The 13,185-nt window shown below is 35.2% G+C and overlaps 1 protein-coding gene across 1 annotated transcript in view; it reads right to left on the minus strand.

Moving 5' to 3' along the window:
* The window catches only part of glis2b (GLIS family zinc finger 2b), a 37,739-nt gene extending 28,006 nt beyond the window's left edge, over positions 1–9,733 (minus strand). Inside the window, exon 1 of the mRNA XM_042719587.1 lies at positions 9,599–9,733. The gene's annotated coding sequence lies outside the window, so the exon portion shown is untranslated. The remainder of the gene's footprint in view (positions 1–9,598) is intronic.
* Positions 9,734–13,185: the final 3,452 nt, after the last annotated feature.

Raw genomic sequence — 13,185 nt, forward strand, 5'->3', positions numbered from 1 at the left:
TGCATGTGACATGCCAGAACCAATGAGATTTAATGTTAGTTGACATTTAAAGTCGTTGCCATTTTGGTTTAGTCTCTGTATATGTGCATTGATCAGTTATTTGATTTAAAAGTGAATAAAGGCTTAAATTTCAATCTGTTCATCATACTAAGTGACTGTGTTTTGAAAAGAAGACTTTTTGGAGCTTGAAAATTTCAGGTCCCAATGAAATTCACTGGATGGACGAAAACTACCAAAACTTTTTTTTTTTTTTCATTCAGTCATATGGGATTTTGGATGGACATGAGGGTGAGTAAATCATTTGTTCAGTGAACGAACCATAAAAATGAGATTGTCAGGAAACTCAAGAGTTCCCACGTTTGGTTGGGGTCTGTTTGAGACCGTCCCGTCTGGAAAAGCAAACCCGTGCCTCAACCGTTCAGCCTTTGGGTGGGGTGGCAAACGTCTGGGCATAGAGCGAGGGTCTGGCGTTCCCTTCAATCCCACAGCGTTAACAGACTCCCAGCCGCAGATTTACGGGAGCTGACGAGCGCATGGAAACTCGGCACGCTGGCCGACGACCTTCTGCCATATTTCAGTTCGCTGTAGCGAATGTCGTGACAAATGTGAGCCTAGCCACTCGAGGGGCTCTTGCTTTTATAAGAGGCATAAAACATCCAGCAGGCAGGCTGTGCTTTGAGTTCAGGCCAACACTAGGCGCAGTGGGTATACTTCACATTTTGGGAGTTGCCGTCTCAGACTTACACTCATTTCCTGAATCCGAAATATTACGGCAGCGCCACATGAGAGTCTCAAAAAACCCCTTTTCTTGGGCTTTTCAGGATGGGTGCACAAAGCAGTTAAGTTGAAATCAGGCGTAATTTGATAGGAGATGTGACTCTCAGCCGCTCGGCCTCGAGGGACGTCAGTGCTGTGGGGATCCCAGCGGTGCATGTGATGGAGTGCTGTGCTGATTTTCTCATTTGGCCAGGATTCCTCTGTTGATGGACACCTGTGTGCCGGGCTGGAGCCGATGGGACGGTTTCTGGGAGCGGGAGGCGGGGCCGCTGTTTGGTTCTCGAAACCCAAACATTGCGGTGGAACGAAAACAGGAAGACGAAGGAAACTCAGAACAGAAGAATGTAATTAGTTGACAAACTGAGGTGATTGTAAATCAGGCACGCTGGTGATTGTTTAAACCAGGGATTCACAGTCTTTTCTGACATAAAAACACATTCAACTTAATAAATAGTCAAATTAAATACAACAAAAATTTAAAAACACATTCATGTGTGTTAATGGTCACATGACATGCAAGTAAACAATTTTTTAAATTATATTTAAAATTATTATTTACTGTTTTTTTTAGTGTTTTATTATTATTATTATTATTATTATTTTTTTTTTACATTTAACCGTAGCAACAAGTGCTCAAACTGGGGTCTGCAAGGGGGCCTTATAATATTATATTATAACTAAACCATATAACAAATTTTTTTAATGCTGTTTAAATGTTAAAATATGAATTACTATGTGGAACACAATTGATTTTAAAACACATTTTTTGAATTTATAATATTATATTATTACTAGTCCATTTTACACTTGGCTTTCTGAAGACTGGTGAGAAATCACAAAATTAATCTATCATTTTATTTTATTTTATTTTATTGACATTGTTAGTATTTTTTTTACAGAAAGAAATAAAAACATTTTTAAAATATAGGTGTTCATCTGTCTTTCCTATGATTAACAATAATAGTTTGGAACAGTATGAAAAAATGCAAAAAATTATTTGAAAATTTTCTTCTTTGAGGTTATGCATCTAAATAAAATGTCTAATAAAGGGTAGAAAATGCTGTCTTAATACAAACAAAATATTTTACGACATTTATTATTATAATATATATATATATAATATATATATATATATATATATATACTATAAATACACTTTATATTTCTAAATGTAAATTATATTTATGAATACATATTTTAAAATATTTTAAATATATATTTTATGTAATATATGTGTTTGTAATTATGTCTATTAATTTTAAGATAATCCATAGTAACTTTTTAAGATATTACATTTTTGTTTTATATATATATATATATATATATATATATATATATATTATATATATATATATAGATTATAGACAATATTCTGCTTTTGCTTCAATCCAGTAAGAATATAAAGGACAATTATTTAATTTTGCAAATGAAAGTTCTCTGGTGTTTTTCTTGCACAGTATAAATAGGCCTTTATCCACAAAAAAATATAGCTGCCTTAATATTTTCTCCCTCACAAGGGTATCATCAAATTTGGGGGTCCTTGAAATCAAAAAGCTCAAAAACCCCTGGGTTGTACCATGACTCACAACTTTTTAATTTATACCAACATGGTTGGACCATGAAATGATTTAGCGGAGCCAGGCCTGTCATAACCCCAAACCACGTATTTCAAAATGCCCAAAAGAAGCTGAGGGTCTGAAATGTGTGTCTAGGGACCAGGCAGGACAACAATCTGGCCCTGAAAACCACAAATGAATGTTTATTGTCTTATAAATACTTCTTTACGAGTCGTTGGAGGACATAATGGACCCTGATAGTTACTAGACCTCTGCTGATGTTGCCCGTCGTTGCTCCTCTTTTCCCTTTCAGACACCTGCACACACACACACACACATGCGCGCTCTTTTCTCTGCCTCTGTTCTTCTTCCCGTCTGTGTCTCTGCCAGCCTCACTGTGCGCCTGTGTTCTCTCGTTCCCCTCGCATGGGGCGCCTGTTTTCTCAAAGCGAGGCCGCCCTCCCCTCAACACTCGGCCCCTCCGAGGCCTGGCAGCCAGACAAGGTCAACATGACAGGATTTCCCCCCTCCTTCCCTCTTTCTCTCACCCTTTATCTCCCTGCGTTTCTTTGACTTCGCTCAGCTGAGCGGCAGGCTCCTCCCAAACACGAAGGGCCTTTCATCTTCTGTCTCCGTCAGAGAGAGCAAACAAGGGACAGAGCCACAGAGAGACGGGAGGAGCGTGTACCTATAGAGCTTCATCTCCGTGTGAGAGATGGACTGATAGTTTGGTGTGCAAAACAACAAATAATGCAGCACAGTTGTTTGTAGTCAGATGTTTACTTCAGAGGCAATCAAAGCCACATTTATAGAATATACATAACATTAACATAACAGAGGTATACAGTTTTATTGCAGCTATTTTTATTGCACTTTTTATTTTTGGCCATTACGTTTTCTTAAAGACATAAGACTAGTTGTGTGCCCCTTCCTTCATTTCAAGACTGAAACATTTTAATAAAGTCTCTGATTTAGGATTTAGTGAGACGAGTTGGATTCATTCCTGTGAATCACTTCAAACTGATTGTTTCAATGAATCAACTCAACTCTGATTCGATTCATTTGCATCGAAACATAAAAAATGTTCACAGAAGGTTTTCATATATTAAACTTTCTGGTTACTCATTAGACAAATCTTTATTTTTCTACTAATCATATAACAAAAAAAACATAATAGAGTTTTTGATTTACATGAGACTCTTCTTTGTTTTGCGACTCATTTTATAACTGAAACATTTTAATAGAGTCTTTGATTTAGTAACAATCGGCAAGTTGGATTCATTCCTGTGAATCACTTCAAACTGATTGTATAAATGAATCAACTCAACTCAGATCACATAAATTTTCAATATAAAATAAAAAAAAAAAATTCACAGACGGTATTATTATATATTAAACTGTTTTCAGAAAAATATGTCTCTAAATATTAATTTTGTTGTTTTATTTGTGCATATAATGAAAATGTTGAAAATAATGTCTTTCTGTTCATTTATGCTTTTAATTATTTTTTAATAGATTTTTAGACAAGATATTTTACTGCTTTATTTCTCAATATATAAAGTTAATATGAGTAATATGACATATTGAATACAGTTCAAATACAGAATTTATAACATTATTATTAAAAAATATTATAACAACACCAAATAACACATTTATATTTAAATAAACACAAAATATATGTCTCTATAAATGTCTTTACTGCCAGTTCTGATTATTTTAATACGTCCTTGCTGATTTTAAGTATTAATTTCTTATCTTACTGACCCCAAACCTTTGAATAATAGCAGAGGTATGGTGTAGTCCAAAGTTTCCAAAACAAAACACTTTCTTGTAAGGCTAAATTCCTCCTAAGTTATCAATAAAGTGTCTCTTTATCTCATCAGCTGTTGCACAAAAGCAGTTGCAGTAAATGCACTGAAACTTTAACACTGTCAATTCACACAGTTTTTCAACCACATATTGAAGGAAACACCCCTCTTGCTCATAGTAGAATAGACTCTGACAATGAGCTACAATTCACTGTAGAATTAACAAAAAGTACCAAAGATTCCCGTTCAAGCCATGTGCCAAAGTTAACTGAGATACGAGAGCAGTGGGACAGGAGGACTGGAAGAGAGTCGTATCCTCTGATCACTTTCTAATGAGGCAGAACGCACGATCATTCGCTTCATCTTTCTTTCAAACTCAAGACGTGCCGCTCGTGATGTACAGCTGTGGAGTAACTGTGGGGAGCAGCGGATCATGGAAAGAAGGCGGCAGTCTGGGACTCTCGCACACATTGACGGGAATGAATTTGCCCGGACACGGAGCCAAGCCCAGGCCCAGACTTGAGAGAGCCTTGTTTCTCTTTCTGAAATGCTTTACCTCCCCTGCCCTCTTTTCTTTTCGTATGGCAATCTTATGCACTTATTGTGTTCCAGTGGCGTTATTGTGGCTGTACTGGAAGATTCAAGCTGTTGGCTTTGCAAGTAAATAATAATAAAAGCCAGCTGTGCTTTCAGTTTAACTGCTGAAGCCCTTGGTCCGTTACGATCCAGTGCGCTGCTTATTGCTAACAGCTTACAGTTGGAAAACAATGGTGGTGATGTGGCCTTGAGATTCAGAGTCATGTGGCAAAGACTGTTCTCATGTTTCTTGAACTTTATTGGTCACTTTTTCAATGGCCTATGCCAATATACAGTACCAGCAGTCACGTTTGCACATCTTTTCATTTTTCCCCATCTACAAATAATCTAACTATAATCAAACTAATTTTGAACTAAAACTCTCTTATATGAGCTTGTTCTTTATGTAGCTTCATTAACCATTAGCTGAATTTTATTTATATATAACTGATTTTATTATATTTAAGCATCTAAGCATTTCAAATCGTCTTTAAGATAACAAGGGAAAAAAATTCAGACAAATGTGTATAATTCAAAATTAAAGTACACACACACACACACACACACACACACACCACACACACACATATATATATATATATATATATATATATGCATGTCTGTGTAAATATATAGTTTAATTAGATATTTATTTATCAATTTAAAATTATATATATAATTAATTTTTTATTATATATATATAAATATAATATTATATTATATATATATATATATATATATTATATTACAATTATAGTTTAATTTTTTATTAGATATATAAATATAATTATATAAAACAATATATATAATTAAAATACAACTATGATTTCATGTTTGTGTGTGTGTGTATATATATTATATATATATATTATATACCTTTTTCCAGAAAGACTTATAAACTCCTGACCTTTGACCTAAGGACTTCTTTTGGGTCTCTTTTCCTGTTCTGTTAATAATTTTTCTGTCAAATTTCCCCTCATTATTTTGCAGTGGTTGTAAGGAGAAAGTAAGTGGCTGAAAGACATAAAAGAAAACATAAAGTGGAAAGTGTGTGGATGCAGAACTTGGCCTGTGTTTATTTTGGAGGGCTTGCACCAGAGCTCCAGGCATTTGGCGACTCAGAAGCGCAGGGACGGGTGGCGTGGACCATCCTCGGGTGTCCCGTGAAGGTGCCGAGGGGTTAGAGAGAAAGAGAGTGAAGGGTCCTCGGGCTGGGGCAGGACCGGGCTTTACACAGCAGGGAGGACGTGAGCGAAATGGTCCAAGAGGAAACGGTGAGGCCACGCTGTGATTAGTGGTTGCAGTTTAACTGCAGAAAAATGCATGGTCCAAGCCCAGTGAGAGAGGGTGGTTTCACTGGTCTCAGCGAGGCGTATGACTCAGGGTCTCTTCACTCCTATCAGCCCGGGTGAAAGTTTGTTTGCGCAGCTCTTTTCTGCACAATAGTCTTTAAACTGTTTTGTGGCATTTCAAAGCATTAAAAAAAATAGCTTTTCTGGAACTACAATAAACAGTCACATTCATGTATTTAGCAGATGCTTTTATCCAAACAGACTTATAACACTGGAACAAAAGCCATTTGTCAAAGTGCCAACAATATTTATGCCAGGTTTAGTAGACCACACTATTATAAATACAGGTTCCACAAGGACTTTTTGGGTCCCCAAAGAACCTTTTTGTGACCTGTTCTTAAAAGAACTGTGTTTTTCTTACCTTTAATATATCCACTATAAAGAACCTTTAGTGCATTTAAAATATTTCATGGATGTTAAAGGTTCTTCATGGGACCATTGATGCAGAAATAGAACTTTTTGTTTTTTAGAGAATGAAGAAGCTGTAATTTTACTGGAATCTCTGATCATTTCGGTGTGGAATTCCACGTTCCAGGACTCATCCTCCGGTCTTTGATAAATTCCCAGCCAAACTGACCTCCCCAGACCCTCCTCCCACCTTTTAGCAAATGCTAAACATTTACTCCAAGTGGATGTCAGCTGTCTCTGTCCTGAAGTAATGCAGAACACCTGAAATTCCCATCACTGAGACCATCTCATAATCTCAATACTCTCGATTCCATTGCCGAACCTTCCTGAGGTTGTAAATCTAGCCCACGTGGAGGATCACGGGTGTCAGTGCGAAGGCTGAATGCCCTGTATGGGTTGCAGCCTCTAAATACCTTAAGGGTTGTTTAATTGTGGCTTCAAAAAAACCATAAAGCAAATTAGTTGGTGCTACTAGATATTTAACAACCAACAGAGACACCCAAGAATGCACTTTTGGTGCACAGACTAGCAATTAGCCACAGAAAATGGCACAAATAAAAACACTCAAAATTAAATTCTGCCATTATTTACTCATGTCTTTCCAAATCTGTTTTCAGAAGATGATATCAAGAGTCCCATTCATTGTAATGGCGAAAGTCCAAAAAATGTTCTGAATAGATCGATTTAAGTTTAATCTGATGGACACTCAAAAATAAAGGTTTCAAAAGGTGGTTTTTAACAGTGATGCCACAGATGAAGCATTTTTAAGATCCACATTTTTCCAAAGAACCTTTTGTGGAATGGAAAGGTTCCATGTATAAAGGTTCTTTATTGGCATCAGTGGTTCCATGAAGAACCTTTAATGTCCACTGAAACTTTCCATTCCACAGAAGGTTTTTTATAATGGGAAAAAAGATTCTTAAGATTTCTAAAATGCCCTTCACACTAAGAAGAAATGGTTTTCACTGACACATTCTTTAGGGAACCCAAAATAGCTCTTCTATGGCACGTTTTGGATGGAACCTTTATTTTGAAGAGTGTGGATGTTAAAATAAAAATTCTGTCATCATTTACTCACCCTCATGTCATTCCAAACCTGTATGACTTTTGTGGAACACAAAAGAAGATATTTGGAGTCCAAAACCCATTGGACTCGATTGACTTTTATTGTATGCACTCTTAAAAATAAAGGTTCCAAAAGCAATGATGCCACAGAGGAACCATTTTTGATTTCCCAAAAAAACCTTTCAGTAAACAGCTCTTAAAGGAACCATTTCTTTCTTAGTTTGAAGAACATTTTAATAATCCAAAGAGCCTTTTTCTACTATAAAGAAGCTTTTGTGGAATGGAAAGGTTCCACAGATATTAAAGGTTCTTTTTGGAACCATAGATGCCAATAAAGAACCTTTATTTTTAAGATTGTGAACCAAAAAAACTTTTTTTGAAATATCTTCTTTTGTGTTGCACAGAGGAAAGAAAAAGCGTTTGAAAAAACTTGAGAATGAGCAAATAATGACTGAAGATTTTCTTGAGAAGATTTTGCATATAGTGCACAAATTTTATGAAGCTTTTTTGGAGTTTTATAGAGCCAGTGTTTGATCATGGTGCTGGCATTGCACTGATTCATGGGTAAAACTCTCCCAAACATCTTCAAACGCGAACCAAACCAAGCACTCCTTTTGGTCTTTTGTCAAAGGTTGTGTTTAGGCCTCGCAGCATGCACACATTAGAACGTCTCCTAAGCCTTGCGTATTCTCTCCATTTGGCCCCATGTTTTGAGTAAAGACCAGGCCGGGGCCCCTCTTTAGTCACTGTGCATTAGAGAGCGTAATGGGCATGAATTCACAGAAGCGCTTCAGGGTGGGTCATATTTGGCAAACCATTCTCAGCATCGAGAGGAACAAGCGGTATATTCACTGGCCAGACCCCTCACAAAAGTACGCCAAAGTCTCAGCGTGCCAAGATCTCAGATTTCTGCAACGTTCAGCTCTGCTTTAGCATATGGAGCTTCACTTCATATGCAAGCCAGAAGCCTTTCTTTCCAGTACACCGTGAAACAGGCGACCCTATCGCGGAGCCGTCGGTTCACGCGGCGAAAACACAAGTCATCGCCAGCACGCACAGCTGGAGGAGAGCATACAGTGAAGTGAGGACTCAGCGGCAATAATATGAGATGTTTGCACAGTGGCATAAGGCAGAAAGCTGTGCACATACACGCACTGCTTTCCGTCTCTTAAAAGGCCTGGATTTCACCAAAGAATCCCATCTGGACAGTTCGGGTCACTTTAGGGGCACTTCAATGCAATTCGAACAGTTATTTCAACAGTGCATGCATTTCTAAACAAAAAAGCACAACATGAAGAGGTCAAATATCATGCAAACCATTGGACAAACTACACAAGCTCGGGCTTCAATGAAGACAATCACCTCTAGGCTCAGTTAATAAATCAACCCCATGCACAAGCTTTATTCAAGAGCGTTTTTGTCCAAGATGCCCCTCTCGCAGTTGGTTAACTATGTCCTGGCAGGCATCTTCTTTATCAATGGCCCCATGTGTAGCAGCCAATGAGGACGGGCTCCGTTCCAACCCACATCTCAATGTGCTCACAATTAAGCGCAGGGACACTGGAATCGCCTAATTGGATGATGACTGCTTTATGTCCAGGCCTCAACCACTATGGACAATAACAGTAACTTTGCCAGAATGCATGCAATATTTCAGTTTTTTGCACATGCACCTTTCCCCCTGTGAAGTATTTAATTTGTATCCTGCACCACCTGAAGTATTTCTTGTCTAGAATGAGAAAACAACAACAAACTCATCACATGATGCTAGATTAAACACATGCCTCCAGATATTCTGTCTGCTATTAAAGTGCATTATAGTTCAAGCATCGTTTCTCATTCTTTGGTGGGGCTACAACTCCTAAGAAATCACACAGACCGGGGCATAAACCAAGAACACACTCTTGGAAAATAGGTCAGGGTCTTTCTGCTACCCTGAGTGACCGTGCTCGCTGGACAAAACTAAATATGCATGCTTATATTAGCACGGCAAAGCACTGGAGATCAATGATGCAAGGTTGCAGTGCCATCTGAGTTCATTAGACTGGCTTACCTTCTGTAAAACCTTCTGGATGTGTTATGGCCCAGCACTGGTCTCCACCTTCAACTTTCCAGAGGGGATGTTTGCTCCAGTTCCCTTGGATTGCAAAATATGGAGTCAGTTTTTAAACAAGGCCCGGCAGATTACGCAAAAGGACCTATAAAACACTGTCAGCAGTGGCTGAATAATCTACTGCTGTCTGAGAGCATCAGACTGTTGTCTGGACACGCGTGACAGTGTTCGGAAAAGCAAAAAAACTCAAGACTTGCGAGGATAAAAAGGCGTCGATCCAGAGTGAATGCGACGGATTTAGTAGTTTATGTCAGTTTCAGGCCATGAGGATATTCCCACGAAGAAGAAACCCGTTAAATGCATGTGTGTGTGTGTGTGTGTGTCAACACAGTGTCCGTACTGTTATTATCGACTCTGGAATGACTGCTTAAGAACGACGCGCTAAAAAAACAAAGAGAAACCGATCGGAGTGATCGTTGTCTTGGCATCAAGGTGCATCGCTTGCTGGCGGCGCTGGTCCAGAGGGGTTTTTAACGGGTGGTCGTGCGCAAAAGGCGATGGAGAGGAGACGTCCTCTTTTCAGCTTCGTGTCCGGATGGTGTCTCCGTGTCGGGTTCGCGATTTCCTCAGGTCGTTTCCAGTCCTGGGGCCTAAATGTTGTCCTTGGAGACAGTGTGTGATGAGGTTGGTCTCCAGCACCCCGGACTCGAGCCTGTCCGTGTCTCCTCTCCTCTCCTCGGGCGCAGCGGGCGGAGGGATCAGCCCTGACTGACTGTGACTCTGCCAGCTCAGCGCATGTGTGCTGCTCCGCCCCATCCAGCGCTGAGGAGGCCGGCCTAGGCTCCCATCCAAACAAACTCCCCTCCCTTCCTCCCTCCAGCGCTCTCAAGATTTTTACTGGCATGGTAATAAAGCTTTTTATTGCCGAAGCTTTAATAAACATTACCTCCTTAGACCCTTCCCTCAGAACTATTCATTTTGCTCTAGCACAAAGGAAACTCTTGCTTAATTTCTTTGAGATTTTTCAAATAATATAATATATAAGTTATATAATATTAATATAGTTTTCTTTATTGGTGTATTACATAATGTATAATTGTAAGGTGACGTGACATACAGCCAAGTTTTTGATCATGTAATTTATACATAAATAAAAAAACAAATATTTAAATATACATATATAAATAAATAAAAATTAATATTTAAATATATATATATAATATATATCATACATCAAATATTTTGATCATGTAATTTAATTAAATTGAAATAAATATTTAAATTATTATAGTTTATATTTATATATTTACAAAATTATTTTATAATAAATTATATTAAAATTAAAAAAATATTGCTGTTTCCAACTCAACAAAAAATATATAGAATTAAAAAATTAAAGAACTATTATGTATAGTACTAAGATATAATAATATATATATATATATATTATATATATATATACAGTACAGACCAAAAGTTTGGAAACATTACTATTTTTAATGTTTTTTGAAAGAAGTTTCTTCTGCTCATCAAGCCTGCATTTATTTGATCAAAAAAAACAGAAAAAAAATTTAATATTGTTATATATTATTACAATTTAAAATAATTGTTTTTAAATTTATTATACTTTAAGTTATCATTTATTTCTGTGATGCCAAAGCTGAATTTTTAGGATCATTATCACATTATCCTTTAGAAATCATTCTAATATGATGATTCATTATCAAAGTTGGAAACAGTTCTGCTGCTTAATATCTTTTCAGAACATGTGATACTTTTTTAGGATACTTTGATGAATAAAAAGTAAAAAAAAAAAAAAAAAAAAAAGAAGCTATGTTTTTAAAAAAATATAAATATTTTGTAATAACAATAAACACTACTGGTCAGTATTTTGGGTCAGTCAGTAATTTTTTTAAATTGAAATAAATATTTTTAATTATTATAGTTTATATTTATATATTTACAAAATTATTTTATAATAAATTATATTATAATTAAAAAACATTTGCTGTTTCCAACGCAACAAAAACTATATAGAATTAAAAAATTAAAGAACTATTATGTATAGTACTAAGATATAATAATAATAATTTATATATATATATATATATATATATATATATATATATATATATATACAGTACAGACCAAAAGTTTGGAAACATTACTATTTTTAATGTTTTTGAAAGAAGTTTCTTCGGCTCATCAAGCCTGCATTTATTTGATCAAAAATACAGAAAAAAAAAATGTAATATTGTTATATATTATTACAATTTTAAATAATTGTTTTTAAATTTTATTATACTTTAAGTTATCATTATTTCTGTGATGCAAAGCTGAATTTTTAGGATCATTATCACATGATCCTTTAGAAAATCATTCTAATATGATGATTCATTATCAAAGTTGGAAACAGTTCTGCTGCTTAACATCTTTTCAGAACATGTGATAATTTTTTAGGATATTTTGATGAATAAAAAAGTAAAAAAAAAAAAAAAAAAAAAAAAGAAGCTATGTTTTTAAAATATAAATATTTTGTAATAACAATATACACTACTGGTCAGTAATTTGGGGTCAGTAATTTTTTTCCTTTCTTTTTTTTTAAATAAAATCAATACTTTTATTCAGCAAGGATGTGTTAAATTGATAAAAAGTGATAGTAAAGAAAATATATTATTAGAATATATATTATTAGAATTTTTTTTTTTATTTTGAATAAATGCAGTTCTTTTTAACCTTTTATTCATCAAATATATTAGACAGCAGAACTGTTTCCAACACTCATAATAAATCAGAATATTAGAATGATTTCTAAATGATCCTGTGATAGACTGGATGTTACATATGACACTGAAAGCTGGAGTAATGATGCTGAAAATTCAGCGTTGCATCACAGGAATAATTTTTTTTTTTTTTTTTTAAGTATATTCAAATAGAAAACTATTATTTTTAAGTTGTAATAATATTTCACAATATTACTGTTTTTTCTGTATTTTTGATCAAATAAATGCAGGCTTGATGAGCAGAAGAAACTTCTGTCAAAACATTAAAAATAGTAATGTTTTTCAAACTTTTGACCCTGTACTGTATATATATATATATATATATATATATATATATATATATATTATATTAATACTAATACGCATATTGGAAATGTATATGAAAATAAAAATTCAAAATGCCAAAACATAGAATTTATGAGTGTGGATGTTAAAATGAAAATTCTGTCATCATTTACTCACCCTCATGTCAATCCAAACCTGTATGACTTTTGTGGAACACAAAAGAAGATATTTGGAGTCCAAAACCCATTGGACTCTATTGACTTTTATTGTATGCACTCTTAAAAATAAAGGTTCCAAAAGCAATGATGCCACAGAGGAACCATTTTTGATTTCCCCAAAAAAAAAACTTTGTGAACAGCAAAGGAACCATTTTTTTCTTAGCTTGAAGAACAATAAAACAAACAAAATATCCTCTCTCTGCTATAAAGAACCTTTGTGTGGAATGGAACCATATATAACAATAAATAACAATAAATAACAATAATTTTAAAAAAAAAAAACAAAAAAAAGTTCTTAAAA

The sequence above is a fragment of the Cyprinus carpio genome, chromosome B3, assembly GCF_018340385.1.
Source record: "Cyprinus carpio isolate SPL01 chromosome B3, ASM1834038v1, whole genome shotgun sequence".
Classification (NCBI taxonomy): domain Eukaryota; kingdom Metazoa; phylum Chordata; class Actinopteri; order Cypriniformes; family Cyprinidae; genus Cyprinus; species Cyprinus carpio.